General features: G+C 39.5%; 1 long non-coding RNA gene across 1 annotated transcript in view; it reads right to left on the bottom strand.

Annotated features, from left to right (window-relative positions):
* LOC106509174 overlaps positions 1-25,986 on the bottom strand; it is a 65,189-nt gene that overhangs the window by 33,934 nt on the left and 5,269 nt on the right. Inside the window, exons 2-5 of the long non-coding RNA XR_001306472.2 lie at positions 23,594-23,700; positions 15,213-15,263; positions 11,149-11,205; positions 8,036-8,218 (exon numbers count right to left, since the gene is read on the bottom strand). This is a non-coding gene — a long non-coding RNA (uncharacterized LOC106509174). The remainder of the gene's footprint in view (positions 1-8,035; positions 8,219-11,148; positions 11,206-15,212; positions 15,264-23,593; positions 23,701-25,986) is intronic.

The following is a 25,986-nucleotide window of genomic DNA, read 5'->3' as shown; positions in this document are numbered from 1 at the left end:
TTCTAATGTAAGCCTCAAGAGTGGCAGGACAGCTATAAGAAAAGCAGCTGCTCACAGGCCAATAATGTATTAGTCCTAATTACATTAGAGCTGTCTCTAAGCAATGCAGTGGGCATCACTTGAAACCTTCGGGCAGTCGGGAATATCAAGACAGAGAGGCATCTCTTCTAAAATCTTCTATACAAAGTTTTCAAAAAGCACAAAATAATTAATGCAAAGAAGTTATGGATCCATATCTTCTTCAGCAAGAATAATGCTCTTGATTTTTGCAAGTACTAAGAATTGAACAGGAATTCCCATTGTGGCTCAGGGGTTAACGAATCCGACTAGGAACCATGAGGTTGCAGGTTCCAAACCTGGCCTTGCTCAGTGGGTTAAGGATCCTGCGTTGCCGTGAGCTGTGGTATAGGTCGCAGACGCGGCTCGGATCCCGCGTTGCTGTGGCTCTGGTGTAGGCCAGCGGCTACAGCTCCAATTTCACCCCTAGCCTGGGAACCTCCATATGCTATGGGTATGGCCCTAAAAAGACAAAAGACAAAAAAAAAAAATTGAACAAGCCTAGAATTTCCTCACAAATTGATACCTGCTAGAGAGGTGAGAATAAATCTAGCGCCCATGTTGGTAGTTACTATTTTCCTCTAGAATCCCACAAAAACAAATAATTCTGAAGTACAAAGACAAAAGAGAAAGTTACAATAAAGAAATTGTAAGAAAGTTTTGAAAGAGCATTACAATGCTAAAAAGCCCATACTGTGGCAGTTGGGAAATGCTAAATATACCACTGTTAACAACATGTAGCTGTTCACATATATCATGGTTGTATAACTCCTCATAGCATGAAAGTCTATTAAACTGTCCCATGAAGAAGGAATATAATGCTGCAGTTTCAGATACTTAAAACTAATCTGATGAAGGACTTTGTTTCTTGCAATTAAGATTATATCTTAATATTTCTATCTTCTTCGTGCCAGGAAATGGTTTATGTCTATGCAGCAGATAGGAATTTGCAACTTTCTACTTGGGTAACAGAAAGAGCATAACTTTAATAACATAACAGAAATAAATAACTTTTCTTTAATTAGCTTAAACTTGACTCTAAGCACCCATCCCGACAGGCTGCCAAGAAATTCAACCCCAGTCATTATTAGGATTCTCTTGTACTCCAAAGTCAAATTATACATCAAGGCTCAGGAGTTTTGTTTGGCATGGGGCAGGTGGAGAGAGCGAGCCCCAGTCATCTGGAAACAGTAACAGCTGCTGAGATGCTGATGTGCTGGCTCTCACGGTCATCACTCCTTCTGCTTGTGTCATTCTTAGAGCATGTGAACTTGTGCCCAGCATGGGAACTGCAAGGCCAGGAGGCCACTGTCACGGTCTTCACTGCTTCTGTGTCATTCCTGGGGCATGCGAACTTGTGCTCAGCATGGGAACCTCAAAACCAGGAGGCCACTGTCCCCTTCTCTCTGGTATCTTGCTGTCACAATCCTCCAGGCCAGAAGGAATTGGCCTTGGGGTCCCTGTATCTTTTACATGATTTTACCCCTTTTTGGGGCAGAGCATAAAATTTTATTTTTCAGTCAGGAAAAGCAGAAGAACGATAGGTAATTGTTTCCATACTTAATCAATCCTAACTATCCACTGCCTGGATGAGATCTCAAAACTTCCTTACTGAAGGACAGAAACTTAATATCAACACTTTTATCTTACTATAATAAAAGTCTTACATCTTCTCTATTCCCAATACCTACTCCTCACATGGGTCAGGCAGGGGTTAGGTCAAAGGTACCACAGAAATCACATGCACAGAAAAGTAAAGAGAACTTATCTTCCTAAGTGTTGGCCCATCTATCATGATTTCTCTCCTATCATCTCTGCCTGGACCAGTTAAGTAATTTGCAGGGCCAAGTGCAAAATGAAAATGTAGGGTCTCTTTTTCAAAAATTATTAGAAGTTTTAAGATAAGGACAGTAGAGCTTGAAACCAAGCACAAGACCCTTCAAAGCTGGGGCCCTTGTGTGATGGCACAGGTCACATGACCTGAAGCTGGTCCTGACCATGGTTTAGTTCAGCTCTTAGTTGCCTTCCTTGTTGTTCAGTGACCCCCTAAATGATGCTCCTTCTTTAGATTCACTCCTTTCAGCATCATCTTGTACATACCCTCCACATAGAATGCTAAAACAGACATCTGGTTCTGTCACATCCCTGTTTAAACCCTTCAATAAATCCCCTACAGGGAGATGTCCAAGTTATAACTGTGAACTTCAAGGCACTCCTCCATCTGGCCTCTAATTGACCATTGCTTTCCACTCCCTGCTTCACACGCAATGGTTCCACCTGAGAGTCAAAATTAAGCTCCATTTAAGTATTACAGATTCCAACCTCAAACAACCGGAGAAAGACGGTAAAACAACACTGCGTTAAACATATGCAGCCCTTCCTTTCATGTTGATGGCAATCTGTCCTTTTGGACAACCCAGCTTCCAGACATGTTATTTATCAACCAACGAAACCTCAAGAACCAGAAAATCAAATGCTGCTTTAAATACACTTGAGATTTATATTCACTGTCAATGCCATTATTTCTAACCCTGTTATAGTCTAAATTCTCAGGTTTCACCATTCATGTATTCTTTATTTTCTGCGGACCTTTTGCGCAAATCTTTATTGTACAATTGCTATGTTTTGGGCACTCTGCTAGGTGCTCAGGCTAGAACGATGAATAAGAAAAAAAAAAAAAGATTAAACCCCTTCTCTCAAGGAGGCAGCATTTTAAAGGAGATGAGAAAGATAAAAAACAAAGCAATTACAATATAATGTACTGTGGCTATCATATATCAAGCCCTCACCATAAGTCAAGTATAGCATTGAGTATTTCATATGCTATACTTAGGCTGTTGCTAAACTTCACAAAGCCTGGACATTCTTATTTCTATTTGATAAATGGGAAAGCTAGGGTTCCAAGAGTATAAATAACATGTTATGGTAGGTCATAAGCCAGGACTTAAAGCCAAGTTTGATTCCAAAGCCCCCTTCTTTCCCCCATGTTATGATGCTGTGTCTCATATATACTGAGAATGGTGCTCCAAAGATGGTGTGTACAGAGAAAAGAGACCAACAAACCCAACCAGGTTATGAATGACCTAAACAGAAGAGGATGAGAAGTGACAGGCCTTGTAGAAAGAGTGAAGATTGAAGAGTGCAGAATGACATGACAAAGGAAGAACACATTGAGACAAGGTCCTGTTCTAGGAACTGCAAGTAGTCTGCAAGGAAAGGACCATGTATGGAATTAGGACACATAGAGCCAAAATGTTAGGCAAAGAGCCATGTCCCAAGGGCTCGGCAGGCCACCTAAAGAGCTCAAGCATTCAAGGTGATGAGGGGTCATGGAGAAGATTGAGGGGTCATGGGAAGTGATATATCAGGTTTGAATTTTAAGAAAACATTCTGTTACCAGTTTGGAAAGCATATCAAAGGAGCAAGCTACCACTGGCGGAAAGACCATGAGGCAAGCCCTTGAAGTCTATGGAGAAATGGAGATGGCCTAAACAAAGTCAATGCGAAGGAAAATAAAGAGACTATTTAAAGAGATAAATGACAAGAAGAGAGATTTGGTGATCAATCAAATCAGGACTTTGTGATAAGTGTGAAAAAGGAGAGTAGGTAAACTCTAAGGGTTCCTAATTTAAATATTGGAGCAGATGGTTCTTAACCCAATTGCTCACTTAGATCTAGAACCCCAAGTAGCAGACCTTTGAAATGTTATTTTCTGTCATAATCTTCCATTTAAGAAACATGACTACATTTATCTTTTTCTTTTCTTCAGAATTGAAGCAATCCTTTATTCCTTCTTCCCTGAATCACATTGCTTTGCTGTTGTCTCTTTTTAATGAAAGGGACTATTTGAGTTCAGTGATTACTAATGAACATGGTTGCCTTTCTTCTCAATTATTTTCTAAGAAACCATTAGTCTTCCAGGAGGAAATCTTCCTCAACTTACGTGTGTGGGAAACCCTTACACTGTGATCACTCTCCGCAGTATACACAGCATTTTCATGAAAAATTTCCATTTGATCCCCTGGGAGCTGAAGAGGAATTCAATTTCCTATTTTAAAATGTGGAAAAGGAAACTTTCAGAAAGCATGTATCATTCCCATTCAAAAGGGGCATAACCCAGGTCAATCTAGTTTTCTGAAAAGGTGGGCATTCATCCTCAGTTCTCCCTCCTGCAGCCATGTTTGACTTTTCTTGACCAGCCACAAAGCAACCAACATGTGCACTGTAATTAGGCATGAGAATTTATTAAAAAAACAAAAAAAAAAAACATAAGGAACCAACAACTTTCAGGATCTGGGGAAGATAAGGCTCAAGCCAGTTTCTATTAAATAAGGATTCATCTGGTCACTTGAATTTCCTCCCCACCCTCCTGAGACAGTATGTGTGATTGGATTTAGGCCGTTTGCACCATGCAGTGGATCAGCTAATTGCTCCTCTGCTTCCTATAAGGACAATTGGCTACATTGGTTAGAAAACCAACCCAGGGAATAGGCTATGAAATTGGTATTGGGGCTTTGGCAGCAGACTAGCTGATCAGGATACTGAATGAAAAGCTGAAACACAAAGCACAGCTTGTTTAGTTCTTTTTTTTTTTTTTTAACAGTAATTTCTAGTGGCGGAGACAGATGTTTCTTGAAGTGGCAAGAGATTTGCAAAGCAGAATGTTATAGCACTTACTGTAATTGCTTTATTAATATTGTATGTGTTTATGGCTTCTATCCTTTGGCTTGTGGCACCTCTTATTTCAAATGACTTTAGGTTTCCTGATGACTGGCAGTTAATCATTACTTTGGAGATACTTTGAGTCACGTATGCAGCTTTGCCCCTGCATAGGGAATTATTCCATATGAATCGGCATTTTTATTTGCTTTTATTACACTTAGAAGCCCTCAGGGGGCAGTGAAACACCATCAGAGACAGCAGTCCTATATCTGCAAAGGAACCTCTAGTTTGCCAAGAAATAAACACCCAGTTACCTGCCCATCCCTGCAAAGGAAATAACCTATTATACCCCCAGCCAAGTCTCTGGATTTAATGTATCATGAGAAAGACCTAAGAGATTTTAATCCAGGATCTTGAAAGGACTGGATCTATTTGGGGGAGTCAAGTCTGTAATAGGCAGATTCAAAATAACTTATTTTTTGTGCTTGCTTTACTTTGTTTCGAAAAGTAGAGACCTTATTTTAATTATCTTCCAATATGCAATTAAAAAGCAGGAAGAAGGAACTGATAAGGAAATAAATCAAAACATGCAAGTTAAATTCAGAGTTGACATTTTTGGAGAAGGTTGGTAGGTTGCTCAGCAGCTATCGTATTTTCTTCTTTCCCTTCCCAAGCCAATCGTAGTAGCTCCTACTTGTGCCTCATCTTCTCTCAGAAGACTGGCTCTTCACTGTCCTTGCCCACAGGGCTTTCCTAGGTGAGGAGGGGCAGGGGACATTGTTTGGGAGTTTCCTTCTGAATTTCATGGTTGACATTGTGTTTTTTTTGTTTGTTTGTTTATTGTCTGCTCCCGCGGCACATGGAGGTTCCCAGGCTAGGGGTCTAATTGGATCTGTAGCTGCCGGCCTACACCACAGCCACAGCAATGCCAGATTTGAGCTGTGTCTGTGACCTACGCCACAGCTCACGGCAACGCTGGATCTTTAACCCACTGAGCAAGGCCAGGGATTGAACCCGCAACCTCACGGTTCTTAGTTGGATTCGTTAACCACTGAGCCACGACAGGTACTCCCAGGTTAACATTGTTATAATTTTCTTTAGGGTTGCCCCTAATGACAGCCCTGTGGGTTAAGTGTAGGTTCCACTCAACCAAAGATCATAAAGGGTGCATGGAAAAAACAGCCAAGTCTACAGAAAGATGCTGATCACTGAGTCGTTTCTGCAAACTGCTGAGACTTCCTTGCAACACAACCAGCAGTGAAGGATGGAGCCAGGTGTGATGTATTCCATGTTCATTACCATGTTGTGACAGTCTGATTCCTTTGTGCAAAGAAATACAACTGGAAGCCTCCAGACTCACTGGTAGGAAAGAAGCATCTTTCTTTGATTCACGCCTTGAGGAGGAAGCCTTCTCAATATTTAATTTTAGTCTAACATGTCACACTTTTTCCATGCCAAGAACTAGCCTACCAGTGATGCATAATTCATAGTAGTGGACAAGAGCCACAGCAGTGCTCCTAGACAGATGCTGATGAGAGGTGCTATGCAGCAGTCAGCTCTGTCAACTTCCCAGAGACTTTTGGACTAAGGTGTTTTTAAAGTTGATCAACATAAACTCCTTATATATAGACAGAAATCATTTAATGGAAAAAAGAAAAAAAAAACAAAAATGGAGTAAAAAGTTGATTTTTTAATATACCTTGTCCAAGAGGGATAAACAAGTGCAGCTTAGAGCTAATCACAGACAAACTTTCTGGACTTCAGATTCTCCATGTGTGCCGATGGCTCTTCTTTAATAATGAGGGTGAAATGGATTTTAAAACTAGCCAAGACAAAGAAACAGGTTGCAAGATGCTCCATTACTGTGGTCTATAGTATGCAAATAGTTTGAAGTTAAGCCCACCATGGTCAGAAAATATCAAATGATAAGAATTACTGGAATCTACCTTGAACCCTGACAAATACATAGTTGCCTCTGTTTTTATCTTCAACCATAAACTCTCTCTCCCACATCTGATCTACTTCCACTCTTTTCAAAAGAGACTTAAATTCTACCTTGCTGATATCAAAAAAAAAAAGTGGAGCTAAATATCTATGGAAGTTACATTTCTGTACTTAAGCTAATACCATCTTGCAGGTAAAGAGATTATTTCTAAAGGCCAGGTTGCCATATAATATTATTAAAATACTTCCATTCCCTCAAGCTGTTCAATAGCACAACAATCTGATGCATTAACATACTGCATAGTGAAAAGGCTGCACTTGCTACATTTTCCCGATTTTGTTTCATTTAAAATATTGTGTACAAAATAAGTCATGTTCAAGATATCGCTTGTCCACAACATCCTGAAGTGCTTTGACAGCTATGAGATTTTTTTAGTAACTAAGCCATGTATACATGCATTTGTTCCCCGTTAATGCTTTTTATAAAATTTTTTTGGGTACCACCAGCATTTGATTTCACTTTTCCTTATGGGTAGTTCTTGAGCCATGCATTTTTTTTCTGGGTTGTAACCAACTTTCCAAATGGATACTGCTAATTGGAAGCTACCCCATTTTACCTGTATCTTATAGTGGATGCCTTCCTAGTCCACAGTAGAATTGTGCCCAATAAAGAAAGAAGAAAGGAGGGAAGAAAGGAAGGAAGGAGGAAGAGGGTGGGGGGAGAGAGAGAGAGAGAGGGAAGGAAGGAAGGAGGAAGGAAAGAAGGAAGGGAGGAGGGAAGGGGAGAGAAAGAAAGAACCTCATGGATATTTTCCCTCCAATTTCTCATTTCCTTCAGTTCCAAGATGTGCAATTCTGAAGAATATTATGTTCCCTGGGCTGATCAGTATTCTCTTTCAATAAAACCACAGGACATAGCTGTTGGGCACAGAAACTAAATGTCATGAATTCAGTGCCCTGCTACTTGGCAGGAAACTCTGGCTGCATGCTTTTTATGTAATGTTTTTTTCACCTTCACTCTCTTATTGTGCTTTTTTCAAAAAAAGTTAGACAGTAATAACTAGTACATTTACACACCGCAGTTAATGATCGTAATAGTATAAGGTAAGAGGATAAATACTCATTAACACAAAAAAAGTACAGTATAACCCTACAATGAATAGAAAAAATTATTTCAGCAGTTAATGAAAACATGGATACATTTGACAGAATTACTTAGGGGAAGAAAATCACTTGCATGCCTCCTGGGGTCAAATTAACTGGGTGTGTATGTGTTTAATCCTTTCAGGACTGTAAAGTATAATTGTTGTAAACTGCCACTCTCCTTGCCTCCTGCCCCAGTCTGAGTAGGCACCCCCCAGCTCTATCTTACCTTCTGGTAGCTAATTTGAGTTTCTCTTCCCAAGATGCATCACCATGTCTGCAGGAAAGGTGGCTAATAATGCCTTTCTGGGAAATCCTAGATTCTCTTCCCTGGGGTTAATTGTTGATCGAATAATGGACAATCAGAGAAGTAGCCATTTGGATGAAGACGACAGAAAGGAGTGGAGGGGGGCTATGGCCAGAACAAGGAAAAAAAAAATACTTTCAAAATCATTCTATACATTATCTAATTTCACTTTTCATTATCAGTTAGCACTTCTACATCTTTTGTTACTGTACCCTGAATTAATTTGCTGTTCAGACTAATTAAATTAAATATAGACTAATTAAAGGGCTTTCCATGATCACCTTGTTGCTTGCTAATCTAGCCAATGACAAAGAGTTTTCCCTGGCATATATGGAATATATACCCCCAAGGAGAAGGTACTCATCACATATACAGAGCTAATCTATCAAAATTCAGATGAGTAAAATAATCTTAGCTAAATACATTAGGAGATGATTTAATAAGATTAGTAAATGGGCAAAGTCTAGGATCTGACAATTACTGATTAGAAATGTGATGAAAGTGAAGAAATTCTCTTGAGACAATTAACTTATGAAGGAAATTCACTCTATAATTCTTTTTTTTTTTCTTTTTTTGTCTTTTTAGGGCCACACCCAAGGCATATGGAAGTTTCCAGGCTAGGGGTAGACTCGCAGCTGTAGCCACTGGCATATGCCACAGCAACACCAGATCTGAGCCGCATCTGCAAACTACACCACAGCTCATGGCAATGCTGGATCCTTAATCCACTGATCAAGGTCAGGGATCTGACCTGCATCCTCATGGATACTAGTCAGATTCGTTTCTGCTAAGCCATGATAGGAACTCCTTATTCTATGATGCTTGCAATTGGAGATGAATCATTTAACTACTGCAACTACTGTGGCCCTCAGCTGAATCATAGCATCTATAAAAGATCAGGGTTGGGCAAAGTGTCTACAACTCTAGATTTATTTAATTTAGGTAACTTTGAAAATTTGTGATTATTATCAAAAAGGGAAAAAGGGCTTCAGAAGATGAGGACATGAATATATCGTCTTAGGTTTCTTGATAACATAAACTTTAGCAATCTAGGTTTCAGTAAGCTGTGTGTAGAAATACATGGCATTCTACCACCAGAGAATTGAAAAATATCCCTAAGAAAGGGTGGGAGGCACTAAAAGTTTCAAGCAATCACAGAGAAAAAGAAAAGGAAAACAATCTAAGGAAATGAGTATGTTGGAAGCAGACATGAAAGGGGAATTTGGAGACAAAATGATTACTGGGGGAGAAGGGGTGGAGATGTCCTTAAAAGACAAAGGAGAGGGAAGTAGGTTTGGTAAGGAAGCCCTTAGGTGTCTGTGCAGATCTGACCCTTGTGAAAGAGGGCAGGGAGGGGGCAGGATTGGGCAGGGAGCTTCAGATAAACTCTCAGCCAACCCAGTAGGAACTATAGGTAGAAACTACTAAATAAAAGTATCCTGCCAAAATGGCCAGGCCCTGGAATCCCCCTGCCATGTTCAGGCATTGGCTGTGGACTTCCCAGAAAGTCTGTAGCCTTGGCCCAAAGCTAAGGTGGTATGTGTCATTGTAGTTTGATTTGCATTTCCCTGATTAGTGACGCTGAGCACCTTTTTACATACCTCCTGTTGGCCATTTGCATATCTTTGTTGAAGGATAGTTATTATAAAAAAATAAAAAATAAAAAATAAAAAAAACCCTCAAGAGACAAGTGTTGGTGAAGCTGTGGAGAAAAGGATAGCTGTGCTCTGTTGATGGGAATTAAAAACAGTATGAAGGGTCCTCTGAAAGTTCAAAGCAGAATTACTTCTGGGTATATATCTAAGGGAATCTAAATCAGGATCTTGTTAATATATATTCTCATATTTATTGTACCATTATTCACAATAGCCATGGAAACAACCTAAAAGTTCATCAATAGACAGTGTAAACTATTTTTTAATTTAATACCCTTTTAGTCTTCCACTTTGCTCTACTGCATCTTGTAACATATTGCATTGTACCATGTGTGAGGTACTACAGCATCTTTTCTAGTATCATATAAAACCACATGGCTCATCTAGTCAATGCCAATGGGTTAATTCAGTTCAGTTATTTTTTCTATGCACCAATGTAACATTGTAATGTGTTTATTTGAATATCTTAAAATACCACAGGTTATCATGATAGCTATGTAACTTTCATTGATAAATCGAAATGAATAATTTTACAATGATAATATTAACTCATTTTTTTAGTTCAGCAACATAAGTATGGAAGGTTTTTCTATTTTAAAATAAAGACATCAGTGGAAATGATAAAGTTAGTTTTATAAGTGAAACATTAAAGAAAAAAGAAGGAAGAATATCTGTGACAAATAACATATCAAATGGAAAGTAAAATTTGTCGGGGGAAGAAAAACAGCTGCTTATTATATAAAACTATAAAAAAAATCAAGATATATGACTCTATGCACTTGTAAAAAACCTATACAGAGTGGATGTTTTGGTGAGGGTGCATTTGGATAAGATTAACATTTAAATCAATGCACTTGCATAAAGCATGTTGCCTTCCATCTTGCGGGTGGCCCTCATTCAATCAGTCAAAGGCCTGAATAGAACAAAAGGCTGACCTCCCCTGAGCAGATGGCCTTCAGACTTGAACCACAACATCTGCTCTTCCCTGGGTCTCCAGCCTGCCAGCCCACCCTGAGGACCTTGGACCTGCCAACCTCCATGAGCATGGGAGCCAATTCCTTTCATCAGTCTCTTTATGTATATTCTCTAATGGTTCTGTTCTCAGGATAACCCTGACTCATGGACACTACAACTCACACCACCACTGAGTAGACGAGTCCCACTGCCCAGGCCTGTCATACTTGTATCCCTGTGGATGGTCAGGACAGGGACTCTGAGAACAGGTTTTAATTTCCCTCCTCCGGATTTCCCTTTGGACAGGCCTGTTTCTGAGGACTCACTGTATAACTGACATCCTCAGAGACTGTCAATCTGGGTCCTCGTGGAAAAGAGTTTAAGGTTAACCCCCAGGAAGCACAGAGATGAATGGCAGAAACGCACCTGTGAGTTAGTGTCCCCCTTCGTGTCAATGATCCTCTTCCTGGTCCTGCAATGAGACTGAAAGAAAAAAAAGCATGAGAGTCTGGGGCGTCATCCCCATTCCCTACTATCTAGAAAAGCTGCCAATGTGCATTATCTGTGAATAATATGCTTTTCTGAATTGAACTTATTAAGACCAACTTTCCATGTCTGTTATTCATTTTTAAAGTGGATAAATTGATTGTCCATTGTTTCTTCTCTGAAGAACTCTGAAAAGGTAGCAAAGGAGAGGCCTTCAGGTGACATTTCCACCAGCAGTCCCTTACTAAAGAAGGGCCCAGATCCTCAGATATTCTGAACCTTCCACACTCCATCCAATGGAATTCTGTTCCCCGAGCAGAGGGGGTTACATCTGATCAGAGCTCAGCACTGCTCTCCAGATCAGTCTCACACAGGAGGCGCCATCCTGGGGCGGCTGAGACAGAAGGCAGCTGATGAACAATGTTGAGAATGATCCTCCTCCAGCATCTTAAATACTTTAAAAAACCAAATTAGCACCACTGAAAAATGATATTTGGGATTTACCCCAGGAACATCTATCATACCCAGGCAGACGGTCTGTGAATCTGGGGTGGAAGCCCCAGTCTCCACTCTGACACCTTTCCTGCCCAATTTGTTCCCCTAGAAGGATGATGCCCTGCTACTTCCTGAGAGTTCTCATTTCAAGGGTCTCTGCTCCAAGCGACTTAGAAAAGTGAGAAGAACAGAATAAAACAAGGCCCAACCTCCTGGGAACTAGGTCTAGCTTCTTCTCTGATTTAGAGCCTTTCCCTTAATATTGATATATATTAGAAAAAAAAAAAAAAAGAGTGAGGGAGTTCCTTCCTGTTGTGGTTCAGAAGTAACGAATCTGCTTAGTATCCATAAGGATGTGGGTTTGATCCCTGGCTTTGCTCAGAGGGTTAAGGATCCCAAATTGCTGTGGCTGTGGCTATAGCCAGCAGCTATATATAGCTCTAATTCAACCTCTAGCCTGGGAACTTCCATATGCTGTGCCTGCGGCCCTAAAAAAAAAAAAAAAAAAAAGGAGGAGCCACATCTGAAAAAGGATGTACAAAAGGAAAGCAGAAGAGAGTTAGAGCTTGCCCACAGGACAAAAAGTACCCATTCTCCACCATCTGAAGCATGCTGCATCCACAGGTAACCAGGCACTGACCAAGCATGCTGCAGAAGGGCAGAAGGGGGGCTCCAGGCTTGGAACTGTCACAGAGGGCTCCTGAGGATGAGGGAGGGGACAGGAGATGAAATGTGTCCTCAGTATCCAGGTCACTAGATCCCCCAACCTCCTCTGGATCTTACCATCTTTCACTCCTTCCCTTCATCATATCATGTACATAAACATTAGTCAATGTTTTATTTATTTCACATGTAACCCAGATGCTTGCTGGGTCCACCTTTACCCTTGGGGATATTGGCTTTGAATCTATCAGTGCTATAGCCTTGCAAGTCTGAGGTTTACCCCAGAATGTTTTGGAATTACCCGAAATGTACCCGCTTGTCATTTCCTCCATTCTCTTTGCAGCTTCTGGACATAATCTATTTTGGTCTTGTATCAACCCACACAGAGACCTCAGACTCTCCCCTTCAAGCATCACCAAAAGAAGTTACATTTTTTTTTTTTAAATGTTAGTGAGCAAAGTAGCCCTTACTCAAGAGTCTATATGGGTGATAAGGGTTGGGCAGCTCATCCCACTATGAACAATCATTCTTCTCTTTATAAATTGTCTTCCACCCAAAGTGGCTTTTGAACTTTTCTACCCAGCAGGCTCCCAACTCTCCCCACTCCACTTGTGCAGTGTCACAACCTGCTGGCCCCTCTCTCCTCTTTCCCAGATGCCCACACTACCACCACCAACTCCTACCTCAAATTCTCTCTTTTTCAGAGTATGTCAGCTCTCCCAACTCTCTACCCCAGGATGGGTAGCCAGACACATCCTGATCTGGAGGGTGAGCAAGGTCTTTTCTTTTGCATAAATAACTTTTTTTTTTTTGCCACCCCCATGGCATATGGAACTTCCCAGGCTAGTGATCAAATCCAAGCCACATCTGCGACCTGAGCCGCAGGATCCTTAACCCACTGCAGTGGGTGTAGTTCAAACTTGTACTTCCACAGTGACCAGAGCTGCTGCAGTCATATCCTTAACCCACTGCAGCATAGTGGGAACTTCCTGAACAAATAACTTTTTAAGAGAGCAGTTGGAGTCATATAGGGACAATATTTTTTGTTTTGAATTACATCCATATGTTACTTCCTATATAAAGGTTTTCCTAATATTTCCCATCTACTTGCTAACTTTTCTCCAAAACCCCCATCCGTCTTTCAATACTTATTAAAAATAAAGGATAGGTGGTTACTAGGGGCAGGGAGGAGAGGGAAATGGAGAGCTGTGATTTAATGAATATAAAGTTTCAGTTACGGGAGATAAGCTCTAGAGCTCTGATGGACATCACAGTGCCTAGGGTTAATAATACTGTGTTGTATACTTAAAATTCTTTAAAAAGAAGATCTCCATTTGTGCTTTTACTACAAACAACAACAACAAAAACCCAAGAGGCAGGAAGCAACTTTTAAGTGTGATGGATATGTTTATTACCTTGATTGGGGCAATGGCTTCTCAAGTGTATGCATATGTTTAAACTTATCAGTTTTATCCATTAGTTTATGCAGTTATTTGAATATAATTACACTTTCATAAAGTTGTTAAAATTAGTTTTATTGTGGCATATCTATGTCTGTTTTATCTACCCATGTTAGCGAGACACTTAAGAAATTTATACTTACTTATGACTTTATTCTAAAGATTTTTAAGAATGAATCTGAAGAATTCAAGTGCTGTCTCATTTCCTCCTTAGAATGCTTCACTTCCTTTGTAATGCTGATGAATCATCAGGCCCAGGACCCCTAAACTCTACCATGGATGGGATGAAGTTTCAGCAGAGCTGATAGCTCCTCCTTCACAGTTACCTTCTGCACCAGTAGCTTCTCCAGAGTCACCTTCCAACAAAAGGCATACATTTCAAGCTCCACCCTTGTCTACTCTCCCTTCAGTGCAAAACATAGTTGTGTTCAGCCAAGTTTCCCCATACATCCTAGGATCGCCAGCATTACCATTTATGGCCCAAGGCTATATCCCTGATTGATCTTAAGGGCCAAAGGGCTCCCAGGTCTAAAAACAAAGTTTGAGCAAAAATTAGCTTCAGAGAACTATTTCCAGGTGAGAAGAAAGGGCTCTAAAAATGGCCCATCAACTGAATTTTACAAAAATGTCAAAGTCATAAAAGACAAAGCAATCCTGGGAACTGTTCCAAATTAAAGGAGACTGAAGAAACCCAATAAAGACTCACAACTATGTGATCCTCGACTGTATTCTACACTGGAGGGAAAACATGTTGTAAAGGACATTGCTAGATAGGTGAAATGACAAAGCTGAAATAGACTAGATAGGAGTCCAGTGCTCATGGTAAGTTAGTTCATTTGATAACTGTGCTATGGCTGTGGAAGGGGAAAGTCTTCTTTTTGGCAGATACATGGTGAAGTATTTAGAGGCAAAGGGCAATGATGTTGGTAACTCAATTTCAAAAGCATAGACAGAAAGAGAGCAAACAGGACAAATTATAAATAGTAAGTGGATCTGGGTAAAGGCTATTGGTCATTTTTACTATTCTCGCAAATTTTCTGTATGTTTCAAATTGTTTCCTAATAAAGACTTTTAAGAAATGGTCCCTCAATCAGTCCTGCTGAGTTTTAATCCCTCTGAGATATGCACATCAATGCCCACAGCTGTCATCATCACATCCAACATCCCCAAGTGAGAAACTCCAACTTTTAAACAGTTTAATGAGGTTCTAACTCAGACAAAAACATAAGGATCTTCTTATTACAACTGTGGTTCTTACATTTTCAACACTGATTCTTAAATTTATCGGATAGTGAAAATGAAATAAAAATGCATACATGTAGAAATATAAAAATTAAAAGAATCACATGAAAACCATGATTTCAAACCTTTGTCCTGCTAACATACCAACAGTGTGATGTGGGAAATGTCATTTTACTTCTTTGTCAGTTTCCTTATCTGGAAAGTAGAGATGAAAATCCCTGGTCACATAAAAAATAGTTATGATTAAGAATAGAATACTAATAGAACCAACTGACCTGAAATGTCTTTATTCAGAAGATCCCAATTTCTCTGAATGCACCTGGCACAGCTGCTGCCCAATAACCCTAGAAGCCTATGGGTTGATTCTCTTCCACAAGATGGTATGCCCAGTTCTTATTTTTGTATGTTCATATCCCTATCCCATAATTCTGATCTGCTGAGGTCAACTCAAGGCAGACTTCAACCCATTTCAGCTTTTATGGAATCTTCCCGAGAGCTCTTTCACCATAGGCTATTCTCTTCCCTTGAGACTTGTTCACTATGTTGGGCTAGCAGATTTCACTTGACTTCATTTCTCCTCAAAGCTTTTCTACACTGGGACAACATTGCTCCATGTTCGCTTCACCATGCCTCATGCTGACTTTTGGTTCATCTCCCTTACTCTTTATTTCCTCTCTGAAAATCTATTTATAGATGTCATTTTCTACCAATAGAACCATTTTGCTCCTGGCCTCTTATAGAAGAGAAGCAAATATTCAGGCATAGGTAACCACTTTGCACTCTGTGTATCACTGTAAATATCTAGAAAGAAACCTACAATTGCATGGAGAGTATGAACTGTATCTGAAAACTTCAGACTGCCAAATCTGGGGAGGAAGGGTGTACTTCACCAGCTTCTTGATTGCACTGGTAAAAATTCCCAGTTTGAAAGCTTAAAATGATGAAACACAAGGCTCTATAGCGTATCTCAGAGTTAAATGTTACTGCATGATTTTTACTAAAAAGGAAAAGATATTAAGGTTTTGGCACTTAGGATACACAGTTCCAAATACATACCAATATATCAACATGATTTTAGAAAAGTTTTTTTTTTTTAATTTTCTGTCTTCAAATCCAATTTTTCTAGGTGTTACTTTTAAGAAATCCTACATAGACAGCATTTTAGGGTTTCATATAATAAAATCACATTTGAAAAACAAAAACTTTTCAAGTCATAACTGTAAAATAGTATAATAACCAATATTTCTGCTTTCTGCCTACCTTCCACAAAAGAAAAATACTTAATCACCTTTATTTCCAAGGGGTCAGACATGGGTTTCAAGCATGAAACATAAAGGGTGCATTCACAGACTTCAAAAACAAACTTATGGTTACCAAAGGGGAAAGGTCAGGTTTGGGATTGACACATGCACACTACTGTACTTGGAACGGATGGTCAACAGGGACCTGCTGCATAGCACAGGGAATACTACTCAATGTTCTGTGATAACCTATATGGGAAAATAGTCTGAAAAAAATGGATAAGTGTGTATATATAATTTCTGCTGCACTTTGTTGTACAGCAGAAATTCACCTAACAGTGTAAATCAACTACGCTTCAATAAAACTTTTTAAAAATGTACATCAGACCTAGGAAAGAATCTAAGAGGTTAATTACTTTGACTCCCTGTTTAATATAATAAGAAATTGAGGTTCACAGAAGGATTGGCAGGACTACTCAGCTAGAGATGACACATCCAGCTCTCCCCTGGTCTCCTTGCTCCTGGCCTGGTCCTACTTCTTGGCCCTGCACATCCCACCCATGCTAAAGTTTTGTCTCCAACATCCCTTCCCTCCATTGAGGACTCCTCAGGGCTTTCTAGATACGCTGCTTCAGAATAACATCTTTAAAGTCATTATTTTCATTCTAGTGGTTCTCCTTCTATGACATTAATATTCTTTCCAATTATAATGGAAATACCCGACTCGTGTTCACTGAAATGCAGTTTGATGACTTTCGTACCTAGAAGTCTTTCCTGAATTCTTTTCTTTTGCCTCTATTTATTCAACCTTATTGACCTACTACTGAATGAGAGGAACTCTGAGAGATGCTGAGGATATAAAGTCAAGTAAGACAATGTTCCTGCAAGAAACAACTCAGTTCTTGGAGTTACTTCTATTGTCATCACTGAGGCTATCTACCAATTTGCAATTCTCTTCGTTCTTGCTTTTTTTTTCTATCAGACATAAACATTGGGTGATATGTGTTTATATGAGTACTAATACTATCTGCCCATCTATCCATCAGGTCATTCTTGCATTTGTCCATGCATCTATGTATCCCATAAACAGAAGATACCATTCTGTTGACTAGGGCATCGACTTGCCTGATTTATTAATCTGGCATAGTCGTGTTGAATTATATCACCACCTTCTCATAATTAATGGTCTTTTGTTCATAGGGTAAATAGTTTGGAGTTAGATGAAAATCTGGAATACAGTGGTTTTCACTCTTGTGCCCTCAGGATGATGATTTTGTTAAGGTCCTTCTTCTGTCATTTTTAAAGCTATAAAATGACATTTTAAAATGGTACCATATAATCAAGTCTTTTCAAAATACCAGAAGAGAATCAGTAAACTTCCAGAAACTTGAGTCTTTGTATTCTCAATGGACAGTCTCTTAATTAACTGCTTTGAGATCCCACCTGCTGTTAAAAAATGTGCCATCTTTTCACTTAATTCTTATATAACTTCAAAAGACTTTGAAGTTTTTTTTCCTTCTTGGAGATTTACTTTACTTCCCCACATTACTTTTCTCATAAACTGTCTCAATACACACTTTAATTCAGAGGAAAACTGCAAAGGAAGAGCATTTTCTTTATTAAAATCCAAGAGCCTTCTCAACAGGGAGGGGCTCTGGAATAAAGGGAGCAGCCTTGTTAAAGCTAAGCTACGCTTGAACACATCCTAAAATGTTTAAATTGTCGGTTCCGGTTATAAATTATAAGCTTGGTAGTTTAGAGCCAACTCCCAATGACTAATAATATGGGAAATATTGGAGTAGGCCAGATCCTAGTTTTCTGTGAACAGCTTCTTCATGAATTGCAATGAGAAATGTTCAGTACAAGTGACAGTAAACAAAAGTTAGATTTAAAAAATGCCTGGAGGACATGTAATTCACAAGAATTATGGAATTTGTTTCTACTTTCAGATAAAGACTAATAAATCATAAGCACATCAAATGTAGCTGCTGATACAATAATAAATATTGATATAAACAAAGCTCATAATACCTTCTCTTGAAGCCTGAATCTTCCAGTCCAGTCTGGCAGCTCAATGTTACTCAGATTTTACTAAGGTAAACTTTTTTTTTTTTTTTTTTAGATTAAACAGCAATAACATAAAGCACTGTGTCTATCTAATAACAAGGCATTACAGTTCACGTGAGAAAAATGGATTCTTGGGTAGACAAGATTGTATAAAATGCTAAGTTCCCCAAAAGGTGAAATATTTGGTACCTCTAAAATAAGCAATCATAGGGAGTTCCCTTGTGGCACAGAGGGTTAAGGATCTGGCATTGTCACTGAGGTAGTTTGGGCTGCTGCTATGGCATGGGTTCGATTCCTGGCCCAAGAACTTTCGTATGCTGTGGGCATAGCCAAAAAAAAAAAAAAAAAAAAAGTAAGTAATCATATTATAAGAGTAATAAAAGAAGGAGAGCTTAGATGCTTACATTCTTGGTGTTTCATGTAAACCACAAAATTAAGAGTCTACTTCCACTTTCCTTCACAAAATAATAATATCTGATCTTTTGTTTTCAACTGATTATTTGCATTGCTGCTCTTTGCTTTCCTCCTCAAAGCACTCCCATTTTGAAAACCTTCATGAAAAAGCTGTTTTTGTGTGACTGTCTTTTATTTTCACTATACACTAAAATTTGAAAGTGGTGTGTAATAAAAGGACCCCTGTCTGGAAAGTTTAAAGCCAGAATTCTGGTTCAGTGTCTGTACTGTGAGAGCTATGATGTCATGGGGAATTCATTTACTATCTCTACCTCTATGTTTTCATTGATGACATGAGAAAGTTATCCCAGATGGTCTGTATAATCTTTATACCTCGAAGAAAACTGACAAATTTCAATCCATCATATCTTTGACTTCTTTGAAGCTTAGTTTCCATGGGACTTTCCAGAGAAAACTAGAAGTGGAATGAAGTGTGCTCTAGCTCGTGGAACTAGGTCTTCATTCCAACTTCCTATTCAGCCTGGTACAAAGGAGGACATTTTTGATTTGCAAATTCCAGTTACTGTTTTCTCCATGCATCCTGAATTATGCCAGGCCATTTCCTTGAACACGGTTTACTTTTTACTCCTATAGCTGATCTTTCCATACTCCCTATTTGCTATCACTTGACAAGTATTCCTATCTGGCTGAGGGATACTCACTATCAGCCTCGCCTCCTGCCCCGTCTCATACCTTTTCTCACATGTGCCCACTGCTCTAGGCAGCTAGTCACTTCTCCCTGCAGCTGCTAATGACCCTTCCAAACACTATGCCTTCACTTTCTCTCTTCTTCATCCATCCCGTTCACATTCCAATAGAATCTTTTGGGCAAAGATGGAGATGTCCTGGGCTGTCCAATATGATAACTATCAGCCTCAAAATATTACTGAGCACATGAAATGTGGCAAGGCAATGGAGAATCTGAATTTTATTTTATTTTCACTCATTTAAGTTATAATAGCCACATGTGGCTAGTGGTTAACATATTGGACAATACAGCTCTAGATTATACCATCACTTGTCTAGCTCAAATCTCATTTCTTATAGGACAAGGCTCATCAATATTAGCTCAAACATGTAGAGAGAGAGAGAGAGAGCTGTCTAAGCCCCACCACCAGATTCTTTTGTTTTTTCTTTTGGTCACACCCATATCACATGGAAGTTCCCAGGCCAGGGACTGAATTTGAGCCACAGCTGTGACCTACACCATAGCTGCGGCAATAATGGATCCTTAACCCACTATGCTGGGCCAGGGATTGAACCTGAATTGCTGCAGAGACAATGCCAGATCCTTAACCTCCCATCCCTCAGCAGAATCTCCCAGATTTTCTAATCTAATTCATCTGGCCATGAATATTTTTAGAAGGCTTTCAAGAATATGCTGAGGGGCTGCCATGGTTGACAACTGCTACTCTGTGAAGACCTCTTAAGCCTTTCATGTTTTAGTTATTTGCTGGATGTCTCTAAAATACTGCACAATAGTCTGGATCATGCAAATTAACATTTCTTTTTACTGCTACCTTCAGTCTTATTTACCAGATTGGAAGCATCTTTTCCATTTTGTCCACTGAAGCTACTGCCACTCATGGAAGATTCTGGATACATTTTTGATTAGTGAACAGTCTTCACTTCTTATACATACCCATGAAGTGCAAAATATTTATAGCTTTGAATCCTCGTTTATAAACCCTAAATGAGGTTAGGCTTGCTTGGGTTACTATCTTTCCTTAAAATCATTACCATTTTTTGTAGTTAGCCCATTAATGAGATTTCTGTGCTAGACTGTGAGATCCATGAGAGCAGGGTCCGTAACCCTTCACCAATGTACCTCTACTAGCTAGTACCTAGTCTAACACATAGAGGCATTGAATAAATCATTGCTGAATGAATCCCATCCTGGTTCAGTAGTTAACAAACCTGACTGGCATCCATGAGGACACAGGTTTAATCACTGGCCTCGCTTGGAGGGTTAAGTATCTGGCATTGCCGTGAGCTGTGGTGTAGGTCACAGACATGGCTTGGATCCTGCCTTGCTGTCACTGTGGCATAGGCCCAGCAGTTACAGCTCTGATTTGACCCCTAGCCTGGGAACCTCCATATGCCGCAGGTGTACCCCTAAAAAGACAAAAAAAAGAAGAAATCATTGCTGAATGAATCATTTAATGAAATAAGTGCTTGAATAAATGCATTTAAAGTCATATCAGTATGACTTGTTCATGGAAAGTGAGCATACCGTCATCAGTACCCTGAGGTGGAATGTGTATGTGTGTACATGTGTATATATGTGCACATGCATGAGTGTATGTGCATGCATGTGTGACTATCTATATGCTGTGTGTGTTTCAGATGCACAATCACTGTGAGCATCCTTACAACGATCCAAAAGTTGCTGAGTATTCCAAAGGATCCCTCAGCACCTCTCGGTTCTGCACAGCTGGTATCTCTGCTCTCCCTAGCTATCGTCCTGGGAAATATGGTATTAATACTGAACGAACAGATGGTGTAGGGTGTGTTACTTAAGACAGTTTTGCCAGGAGGTAAATTTATGCTTTATAAATGTACTTCAAAACTATGCTATTTGATTTAATCGCTTAATGCAAAGACAGCTGCATACTATATTTGCCTTAACTGCAGTTATATGGGTTATCTGCCAATCTGTTAATTATAGTATTTTGAAAGGCTTCAGGAAAAAAAAAACAGTAATTATACAGATGGGGGGGAGGAACATTTTTGAAGCCTAAATTCAGACATTCATTCCCAGCAAACACAAACTTATTGAAGATTTAGAAAACCTGTTAAAAAAGTGGGAGTAGATGTGATGGTTTTCCTCTGAAAGGGACTTATGCATGTGTTCTCACCCAGCATTAGTTACTATGGGTAACTGCAGGGGAGACAGGAAGGGAGCGGTGGTCCAACTGGACAATGCCACAGCCCACTCACCATGGTCTTTGAGCAACTGCTCAATTCCTTGAAATTAGAAAGAGGGGGAAGAGGAGAAGGGGAAGGAAGAGGCAGAAGGGGGAAGACGGGAGAAAAGGGGCACGAGGAGGAGGTTCTACTTTAAGTGACAACCTAATTCTGCCCTTGATGCTCTCATACTCCACCATCATCTGCTTGCTCCCTGAGCTCTCTGTGCCTAAGTTTTCTCTGCTAAACAGTTACAGCAATGATTAAGCAAATTTAATTAATACCATATCAGGGAAAAGGAATATTTTAAGCTTAGTCTGACAACTTCCTTTTCTTGCCAAGGACTAGATACTGCATACTTGAAGGAGAAATCTGGCCCATTTCCCCTATCCTCTGGGAATTCACGTTCAATGAATTTCGTTGTCATGTTAAGAGCAAGATTTCCTCTCTCTGGGCAGCTGTACCAGGATGAAAGCATTGAACAGGACCCAGGCTGTAAACCAAAGAATTTTGGAAGGAGTGTTACAGATTATCTGGTCCAATTCACTCTTTTCACAGATGAGAAAACTGGGAATCCACATTCTTAACTGACTCACTTTCCCAAATTAGTTAAGAAAAAATGAGGTTTTGACCAAGGACCCTCTTCTATCAGTTTAGGCCATTTTGAGGTGCATCACACTGTTTATAAGCCTATAAAATAACAAAAAGAGCAAAGAATTTATTTTCCTGGGCTAGTCCAACACATGATTGGCTGGAGCTGCCTTTGGGCAAAGTAAGAAGCCAGCAGTAATAGTAGTCATCCTGACTTCCTAAGGCCTCCACACATCACAGCTTCCAGTGCCATCTGCCCTGACAACAGTGCCCTGTGCAATTGTGCATCACAGCCTGCGTGCCACCTACTATGTGCTAGGTACATTCCACACATCATCTCAGCAGCAACAACTGCCCACAACCTAAACGCAAATAGTATCTCACACACTTCACAACAGGGAAACATGCTCTCAAAGTTTGAGTAACTTGGAGTTCCCGTCATAGCTCAGAGGAAACAAATCCAACTAGGAACCATGAGGTTGCAGGTTCAATTCCTGACCTCACTCACTGGGTTAAGGATCCGGCGTTGCCGTGAGCTGTGGTGTAGGTCACAGACGTGGCTTGGATCTGGCGTTGCTGTGGCTCTGGCATAGGCCCCTAGCCTGGGAAACTCCGCATGCGGTGGGTGTGGCCCTAAAAAAGGACAAGAGACAAAAAACAAACAAACAAACAAAAAAATTGATTAACTTGCTTAAACTCACACAGCTAAGTTCTAGTACAGTCTCATATTTAGACCTGGACTTACTAGATTAAAAGATATTTGTCTTCCCCCCAAAATATACTTGTTTCTTGGCAACCTCCTTGCAAGATGGACTAAAAAACCTTCCTCTGCTTCCCTGAGGCATTTTACTGGGTCTGCTGCCATTTGTCTAGTGGCATCTGGTGGCCTGCTACCGCAGGCTACCCCTGTGCACTGCAACTCATCTGACCAATAACTCATCTTCATAGCCAGGCCCTATGCAACATTCAACAAGCTTCAGTTGATAAAACTGATGTGTGCTTCGACAAGCAGCCTGTGAGAACTCAGCTCTTTTTTTGCAAGACGTGTACAATTCCCTACAGTCTTGGTTATGCTGATTCCCAGGCCCCCATCTAACCTAACAGAGTAGAATTTTTTAAATTTCTTGTGTTAGGCAGAAGGCGAGGATAAGGCCAAGGCTGGCAGGTGAAGAGGAATTAGAGGGGGGCAGGTCTCACTTTTGGTAATTCTCCTGTCATATTTAAACAATTCATCCCTAATCTATAAAGGAGTTGGGAGGTACTTACATTTTCAGTGGTCCCTCGTATTTTCATTTCCTTGAGGCTGATTAGATCAAAATTGTGAACACAGCAATCGCTCTGAACCTTCATATCTCTGCCTTGAACACTTTTATCTATTAAAAAACAAGTGTTTCATTAAATTTTTCACAGGTATGCCTATGATCACAATTTTCTTATGTTTTAGGGCAATATAATTATCAATATCCTCTGCTATTTTCTGTTTTCTGATTTTTTTCTATTATCTCAAATTTTTAAAAAATTAGTCATCTTTGAATAAAGCAAGTTTACCAGTTAATTAAAAGTAGTTTATGCATGATAGATTAGCATTCTAAGTAGGAGAAATTCTTTCTGGTTTATGCTGAAGTGCTTTACAGCACAAGGTTGAGTGTGTGTGTGTGTGCACAGGTGCACATGTGTATTTCTTTATAGTATAGGATAGCTTTCAGGAAGCTCTGCCACTAGCCCAATAACCCATTTCTGTTCTTCCAAAGAGGGAACTTTCTGTTCCTAAGAAGTATGACAATTATGGGGAATTCTAGCTGTTTAGAGATCGACAGCCCCATATAGAAAGTCTTTATTAAAATCAGAAACTTTTTCTCTGAGAAAAAGAGTGAAAGACAAGTCAAAGATGGGGAGACAATATTTGTAAAACACATATCTGACAAGTTATTTGTATCCAAAATAGAGAAAGAACCTTTAAAACTCAACAATAAGAAAACTGATGCCTTTGGGATGGATTAGCAATGGGATCCTGCTGTGTAGCACTAGGAATTCTGTCTAGTCACTTATGATGGAACATGTGATATATGAAGAAAGAATGTATACATGTATGTGTAACTGGGTCACCATGCTGTACAGTAGAAAAAAAAATAATAAGAGGAAAAAAAAAAGCCTCAACAATAAGAAAACAAGCACACAGTTTAAAATTGGTCAAAAAATCTGAACAGACACCCCACCAAAGATATACGGATGGAAAAGCAAGTAGAAATACTCAACATCATATGTCACAAGGAAAATTGAAAATGAAAACAATAATGACATCCCACTACACACTTAGGATGGCTGTGCAAAATGCTGATAACACCAAATGCTGACAAGGATAGAGAGCAATAGTTCTCACTGGTTGCTGTGGGAGGATGCAGATGAGTACAGCCATTTTGGAAGAAAGTTTGGAAGTTTATTAGGAAATTTTAAGCATACTGTTACTACATGACCCAGCATATGCACTCCCCGGTATTCACTCTATTGAGTTGAAAAATTACATCCACATAAAAAGCTGAACAGTGGTATTAGGCAGCTTTATTCATAATCATCAGAAACTGGGAGAAATCAAGTGCCCCTGAACAGGTGGGTAGATAAACAAACTATGATACATAGAATGGAATATATTTAGCAATAAAAGAATTAAGTGATCAAGCCACCAAAACCATGAAGGAATCTTAAGTGCCTATTGCTAAGTGAAAGGAGTCACTCTAGAAAGGCCACATATTGAATGATTCCAACTATATGACATTCTGGAAAAGGCAAAACCACAGAAATAAAACCATCAGTAGATGCCAGAGGAAAGGGGAAGGAATGAAAAAGTGAAGCTCGGGATTTTTAGGATGATGAAACTACTCTTTAAGATACTGTAACAGTAGATAAATGGTATTATGTATTTGTCAAAATCCATAGCACCGTCCAATATAAAGTGTGAATCTTAATCTAAACTGTGGATTTCAGTTAAGATAATGTGTCAATATTTGTTCATTAATTATAACAAATGTATCACACCAATGAAAGATATTATATAAGAGAGAAATTGTGTGTAGATTCAGGGGAGGCATCTATGAGAACTCTGTATTATCTACTCAAGTAAAAGTGTTTTTATATCACTTTTATTTAGAGAGGACAAAGTTTTGGGTGATGATGCCATCATTCAAGAAGTTCTGTGGGGAGTTCCCATGGTTGGTACCATGGTAACCAATCCAACTAGTTTCCAAGAGGACGTGGGTTTGATCCCTCCTCAGTGGGTTAGGGATCTGGTGTTGCCATGGTGAAGGTTGCAGGCGCAGCTCAGATCTGGCATTGCTGTGACTATGGTGTAGGCTGGAAGATACAGCTCCAATTCAATCTCTAGTCTGGGAACATCTATATGCCATGGGTGCAGCCCTAAAAAAGAAAAAAAAAAAAAAGTTCTGTGGACATTTTTCAGACTACTTTAAGAGGCTGTGCCATATCTTTCTGAACACCTTTAATCCTAGTAAGTATAATTTTTTTCTTTGAGTTTCTGAAGTTAGTCTTTAAAAGATATTGTAAGGGAAAGCTTTTGTTTATAAATCTAGGAAATATAATTTTGGTTTTAAAAAACAAAATTAAATATGTTTATGGAATAATCTATCCATGAAAGATGGATTCCA

The sequence above is a fragment of the Sus scrofa genome, chromosome 1 (genome assembly GCF_000003025.6).
Source record: "Sus scrofa isolate TJ Tabasco breed Duroc chromosome 1, Sscrofa11.1, whole genome shotgun sequence".
Lineage (NCBI taxonomy): Eukaryota > Metazoa > Chordata > Mammalia > Artiodactyla > Suidae > Sus > Sus scrofa.
This window is presented reverse-complemented; position numbering and strand designations above follow the sequence as displayed.